This window comes from Protopterus annectens, chromosome 13.part0 (assembly GCF_019279795.1).
Source record: "Protopterus annectens isolate FY-2018-M chromosome 13.part0, PAN1.0, whole genome shotgun sequence".
In the NCBI taxonomy this organism is placed as follows: domain Eukaryota; kingdom Metazoa; phylum Chordata; order Ceratodontiformes; family Protopteridae; genus Protopterus; species Protopterus annectens.
In genome coordinates this window covers 935,376,491-935,383,761 of record NC_056747.1, presented here as the reverse complement: position 1 = coordinate 935,383,761, position 7,271 = coordinate 935,376,491, and the positions used below count along the sequence as shown (strand labels likewise).

Sequence of the window (7,271 nt, the reverse complement as noted above, 5' to 3'; positions counted from 1 at the left end):
GGCTCCGGCCCGAGGAGTCGATACTGGTGGCATCGAGGCAGACCGTTCGACCTCGGCTCCAAGTCTTTGGAGCCGAAGGAGAGGCCTGCCTAGGTCTCTTGGCAGTCGGATCCGACGGACTGGTCGGAGCCGAAGCCCTTTCTTTTGGCAGGAGTCGGAGGAAGACAAGGCTTCTTCAAAAGAGGTTTAATCAACCCTTTAAGAATTAATTTATTTTTCCTCTCCTGGAGGACCCTAGAGGAAAAAGCGTGACATACGCTGCATGACTCCTGCAAGTGCTTTGCCCCTAAACAATAAACACAAAGTAGATGGTCATCAGTAACAGACATCTTAAAAGCACATTTAGTACATTTTTTAAAGCCCGAAGGCCTAGGGGCTTGAGACATAATGTTAACAATTTCTGACAGGAAATCTAACCACTGTAGAATCGCCTATGACAAAAACCGAGGCTTACAGAAACTGTGTAAACACAACCTTAGGTGTAATAACGGAACTTTAAAACACTAAAAGTTCAGTTATAAAGTCTGACGAAAAGGCCCTGGATTGAAAGGGGGCCAAAACAAACTCTACCCAATCACACACAAGAAATTCCACTACTCAATCGAACACAATAGCAAAAGGTAGCAATAGCCGTTAAAACGGCTTTTGTGAAATAAACACAAAACTGACAGAAAAAGTAGTTAATAAAAGCTACTCAGCCCAGCCAGCTCGAGGCCACGTCCTTGCAGTTAAGCGGCAAACGAGATCTGGGGGACTGATGGTGGTGCATCCTGGGATATAGTAAGCTCAGCCAATAAGAGACTTCGCTCTTTGGCATAAGCGTGCCGAGTCGGAGCCGAGGGATCGGCTCCGAACCCATCATTCAGAATGTAGGCGAGATAGGATCACATAACATCCAATACCACCCAATTAAAAACAATCAGTATTTAAATTGTAGCACCTTGGGTAGGCTGGCATGGAGGAGTCAAACAATCTCACATGGTCCAATTTTACTAAAAGTACTCATGCAGCCTACGGATAATTTTCCTCATGCAAATACCCAACATTAAATCAAGAAAGAGCTAAGCAGGTTTGGAAAGACAGAATTCAGTTAGTTAATAGAGACAATGGTCTGATTTTACCCTACTGTGTCGGTGTAACCATGGGAATATTTAGAACTAGACTACTTTATAATATTGTATTTTAACTTCTTAAAATAAATGTTTTTAATCTGTTGGTATATTTGAATCTGTGTATTTGTACTCAGTGAAAATATTTTGAAACAAAGCAATAAAAATCACAAAATGTTATCTGGTGATGAATTTTAATGACATCATAAAACTGACGTTTAAACATTTTTGTTGAGTATAGAAATATTAATGATTCTGTTTTAAGTGAATCTCTTGTCTCCAGTCTGTCAGCCACAAAAAATCACCAACATTTTCTTCCATACTGCTTCTGTCAAAACAAAATATATGTATGTTAATATGCAGTTCAGTTATGATTTATGAAAGAATGCATGATACAGCATATGATGTTACAAGTTTGTACAAATGCTTTGTATATTACTCCATCAGGTATGAATGAATAACTCTTCTCATACAAGATAATACAAGTCTCACAACTACACCATCAGAAATGAGTGATTAGTCTTTATGCTAGAAATTGAATGTGTAAGTTAGTATATAAAATAAAGTACATTTGTATTATCAGCTCAACATAAAAGTAGATAAATGATAATATTCCTTTTTAATTGTGGAAAAAAGATGTCCACTTTTGTTTTTTTTTTTTGCAACAGTGAACCTGTAGATAGACTCTGCTAATCTGTGTGTGTGTGTGTGTGTGTGTGTGTGTGTGTGTGTGTGTGTGTGTGTGTGTGTGTGTGTGTGTGTGTGTGTGTGTGTGTGTGTGTGTGTGTGTGTGTGTGGCATAGCTTCAGAAAGTTAAAGTAAGCTCTTTATGGAACCAAAATTTCAGAAAACAGATCAACAGTTTAAACTTGATATATGGGTTGGTGGTTCCAGAATGTTGTAGAAAGTACAGTTGGGTATGTAAACCTACCATTATGGTAGATATTTGAATAGGTCTCTGTTGCGGTATTTCTCAGAAAATAAAAGTTATGTACTCACTTTAACTATGCATTTGTGTTGTCCATTTTCATTCCTCCTCAATGAATGGGTTCAGATTCGATCGGCCACTTTCTCGAGATTCTAGGATCTGACTCTCAAGCTTCTCCCTTACTCATGATGTCTCTGACAACTGTATTACCTCAGATCGAGTTTGCTGCTATTATACAATATCACAACAAAGTATCATTGATATGACAGAAAAGTGACAGTTGAAAGATCAGGAGTTCAAACAGGAAAAAGAAGTTATGTCTTACCATAACATTTCATCTGTATTGTTGATCCTCGTTCGGTCATTATGTATGGGTATCGGTTCCGAGCTCGGAAGGCCATTTTCCAAGCTAGTGTCAGCTTCAAACTCTCGAGCTAAACTCTTACCCACAATTCCCCTCTCCCTGTTACCTCAGATTGAGTTTGCAAGTTAAAGAAGGTAGAGGCTACCTCTGGTCAAATAACCTAAGAGAACTGGATGGTGAGATCCACTAGAAACCACAGGAGGGGGATGGAGGGAGGGTCATAATGACTGAACGAGGATCAACAATACAGATGGAACATTACGGTAAGACATAACTTCTTTATGTGATATTGTTAATCCTCGTTCATTCCTTACGTATGGGACAGAGTCCCCAGCTGCCTCTATTCCTGGGAGGCTCTCATGGAAGGATATTCCTGAGCACCATAGAACCGAAAGATGCTCTTTCCCTGGAGGCCAAATCCAATTTGTAATGATTGATGAAGGTATGAGGCATAGCCCACGTTGCAGCTGCACAGATGTTATGTAAAGAAGCTCTGGCATGGAAGGCAGCAGAAGTTGCCACCGACCTTGCTGAATGAGCTTTCATGGTAGTAGGCAACAAGATATTACGCTGTGTGTAAATAAAGGTCACACAGTCCTTCAACCATCTAGCTAATGTGACCTTAGCAACAGACGATCCTAATCTAGATCCAGAAAAGGCCAAAAATAACTGGTCAGATTTACGAAAGGGTTTAGTCTTGTTAAGGTAAAAACGGATTTGCCTGTGTATATCAAGAGCATGCAGGCAATACTCTCCTCTGTTTGAATGGTTGGGGAAGAAAACTGGCAATTCAAATGCTTGATTAATGGACATTTCAGAGATCACTTTAGGCAGAAATGACAGATTAGTTCTCAGAGACACCCTATCTCTATGAAAAATCAAGTATGAGTCTTGATACATAAAGCTTGAAATTCAGAAATATGTCTGGCAGAAGTAATAGCGACCAAAAACAAGGTTTTCCATGACAAATACTTGAGGTCGCAAGAAGAGGCTGGTTCAAAAGGTGCCATTGTCAGAGCTTGTAGCACTAACGATAAATCCCATGGTTGAATAGGTTCTCTAAAAGGTGGCTTCAGATGATTCACACCTTTTATGAAAGTCTTGCACAATTTATGGGACATAAGAGAGGAATCTTGGACACCCTCATGAAAATTAGAAATTGCAGCCAAATGAACTCTAATGGTAGAGGCCGATAGACCTGATTGAAACAGGTCGGCCAGATAGTCTAGTATTATTGACACTGGTGCTGAAAAGGGGTCTACTTGTTTATCTTTCAGCCAACAGGTAAATCTTTTCCACTTGCTCAGATAAGTAATTCTAGTGGAAGACTTATGAGAAGCAATGAGAATATCATGTACTGGTAAAGAAAGATCATTCTGCCTGGCAATCAAGGGAATTGGAGTAGCCAAGCCATTAGCTTCAGGCTGTTCAGGTTGGGATGAATCAGGTTCTGTGGTTGTGAGATCAACTCCGGGATTGGATGGAGGATCCATGGTCGATCTAATAGGTGAGGCCAAAGGAATGTGAACCAAATCTGTCGTGGCCAATATGGTGTTATGAGGATTACCTTGCTCTTCAACCACCGGGCTTTCTTTAGAAACTGGGGAATGAGAGGAAAGGGCGGGAATGCATAGAGAAGACTCGAGAGCCAATCGTGGACTACAGCGTCCCTGGGTGACTGTCCCGGAGGGGGAATCAGGGCGAAGTAGTTGCTGCATTTGTAGTTGTCCAGGGATACAAAGAGGTCGCAGCAAGGATGGCCCCAGCGGTGGAAGATCTCCGCCGCTATCAAGGGATTCAGGGACCACTCGTGAGGTTGCAGAATGCACCTGCTGAGCCTGTCTGCTATCACGTTGGAACTCCTGGGAAAGTGCGTTGCTACAAGAAAATGGTTGGTAGCCATCGCCCATTGCCATATCCTCATGGCCTCTCGACAAAGGGGGTAAGATTTGGTTCCACCTTGCTTGTTGATGTACCAGATCACCACCATGTTGTCTGATTGAATCGCAACTGTCCCAGATGGCAGCAGGGGATGGAATGCTTGCAACGCCAGAAGCACTGCCCTCAGCTCTAGAGATGGACCTCCGGTTGGGACCAAGTGCCTTGGACTGTCTGTCCCCACCCCATCAGGGAGGCGTCCATGGTCACTGTGACCTTGGGTTGCTGGGGAAAAAAGGGACGAGACAATTGAGAGAGATTGTGTGTCATCCACCAATTTAAATCCTGTTTGCACCTGTGGGTTACTCGAATCAAGGTTGAAAGAGGATGCTGTAAAGGATACCATTGGGTGAGCAGTAGCCATTGTAGAAGCCTCATGTAAAACCTGGCCAGGGGAACAATAGTGATGGAGGCTGCCATGGAACCCAACAGCTGTAGAACCGAGTGAGCCATGGATTTTTCCTTTGAAAGGATTGGAAGCAGTTGTTGCTTTATCCTTAAAATTCTGTGCTCTGGAATAGCAGCTCTGCAGTTTTTTTGTGTCCAAGATAAGCCCTATGAATTATGTAGACTGAGATGGGGTGAGATTGGATTTCTGCCAGTTTATGGTTATGCCTAGCCTTTGAGCAGCGAGGAGAGAGTATGCCAAGGCTTTTTCCAGTAGATGTCTGGTGGGGGTGGAAATGAGCCAGTCGTCTAGGTACGGAAACACCTGGAATCCTTGAAGTCGCAAGTGAGCTGTGACAACGGCCATGCACTTTACGAACACTCTGGGGGCTGTAGAGAGACCGAAGGGCAGTACTTTGAACTGGTAGTGACTGGCTCCCACACGGAAGCATAGAAATCTTCGTGATGGCCTGTCCACCTTTATGTGGCAGTATGCATCTTGAAGATCTATAGAGCACATCCAACCGTCTTTTTCCAAAAGCGGGAGGATAGACTGTATAGTGACCATCCGGAATTTTTGTACTCTCACAAATTTGTTCAATACGCTGAGATCCAAAATTGGCCTCCAGTCCCTGGTTTTCTTTGGCACCAAAAATAGTCGAGTACAATCCGGATCCTATCTGGACTGGAGGGACTATTTGGATGACTCTTTCATAGCAGCTTTTCTATCTCTAGTGCTGCTTCTTCCCTTTGACTGGGTGGAATGTCGGGAAGATTTTTTGAAGGAACGGGACAAAGATCGAAGGGGATATGATAACCTCTGGTTATAATCCTATGTACCCAAGAATCAGTGGTGATGGTTAGCAAGGCAGAAGGGTATAAGGAGAAACGTCCCCCAACCACCTCCAGAGGAAAGGAGTTGGGCCGCTCTTCAGGAGCGCTGGTAGGATTGGCCAGGGAAAGAATCCCTGGAACCCTGGTTACGCGGTTCTCCCTCTGCCCCGAAAGGAGCGTCTTCCCTGTGAGTTTCCCCCAATGCCTCTGGAGGAGAACTCGGGCTGTGTGTCACAGAAAGTACCCTGAGATTTCTTGAACCATATCTTGCCACTCTTTTGGTTTCGGGAGAAAGCACGTTAAGGGGAAGAATAACGGACACCTATGGCAGAAAGGGTCTTACCATCTTGTTCACATCTGGCCAGTATGCTTTTAACTTTGGACCCAAACAACGAGGAGGGCTCAATAGGAGCATTAAGAAAGGAAGACTTAAAAGGTTCCGTGAAGATGCACAAGCGCACCCAGGCATGTCGTCTCAAGACCGCAGCTGAACCCGCCGCTCTAGCTGCTGCTTCTGATGCGTGAGATATCCATCGCATATAGGAGTTAGATATAGACTCAATGGTGGCCAGCTGGGAGGCCACTTTGTCACGGACCTCATCAGACACTGCACCAGCCAAGGTTTCAGAGAGCTCAGAAACCAGATCCCTTTGAAGCCTGGTAAAATGTGCCATATAATTCAGGGACCTGATAGCAAAGGTCACTGAAGCAAAAGTGCACTTCCCTATTCTGTCCAGGGCCCGGGACTCTCTGTTAGGCGGATGGACAGTCTGGCTTTCTTCTTCCGCCAGATCCTTTTTTGTTGCGGCTGCCACCACCAAAGCATCTACAGGAAGACCTTTGGACCAATGGGGATCTGAAGCAGGAGGGGACAAGATCTTATCTGGCCTCCGGGGAATAGCTTCAACAGTATCAGGGGCCTTCCAAGCACGCTGCATGGTGAACTTGACAAGTTCATCGGCAGGTGGAGTAACCCATGAGGTAGGGGGCCAGGCGAGAAAAGCCTGCAGGAACACAGATTCCTCAGGTGTCGGATTAGAGGGCTGCCAGTCACCTCTCTGTTTCAGGATTTCAAGGATATCGCCAAAGGATACCTCAGAGGGTGACCGAGTGGATCCTTCCCCCTCATCGAAATCTGTGTCTTCGGTGAGAGACTCCTCTGTGGAGTCCATGTGCTTCCTCTTACACAAACGTTTCCGGTGGACCTCCTCAGCGGGAGAAGCTGGGGAAGACAACGGAAAAGGGGATTCCTGAGGGAATATGTCCTGAGGCCCTTGGACCCGGTGTCCGCTAGGTGCGACTTGTGAAACCAGTGTACCAGAGGAGGGTGCAGGTATAGATAGTCCGGTATCGCCAGCAGCAGCGAAAGCCTTCTCCATCAGTTGGAAGGCTGGTCCACCTGGAGAGGAGTGTATGTCAAGGACAGGGGGCACTCCTCCCTTAAGTGGCTCAGCCTGCCTACTCGGAGTCCCTGCATGGCTGTGGAGCAGCAAACTATGCGTGTCAAAGCTGACATCCTGGGTCATAGCAAAACTATCCTGCCATGAAGGCAACTGTGGTTCCTTAGTGAGATCCATAAAGGGAACCGCAGAAGGGGAAGACTGTACTATTATCCATGGACTTCAAAGGCAATGAAGGAGGAGAATAAGAAGGTGTCCTTAGAGATGGATGATCATCTCCAAAGGAAGGATAGTTCCTGGGGGGTGGAATA

At 44.9% G+C, this 7,271-nt stretch overlaps 1 protein-coding gene across 2 annotated transcripts in view; it reads right to left on the bottom strand.

Moving 5' to 3' along the window:
• Window positions 1–1,284: 1,284 nt before the first annotated feature.
• RSPH3 (radial spoke head 3) overlaps window positions 1,285–7,271 on the bottom strand; it is a 394,995-nt gene continuing 389,008 nt past the window's right edge. For both annotated transcript variants that reach the window (XM_044054703.1, XM_044054704.1), the window contains exon 10: window positions 1,285–1,437. The gene's annotated coding sequence lies outside the window, so the exon portion shown is untranslated. The remainder of the gene's footprint in view (window positions 1,438–7,271) is intronic.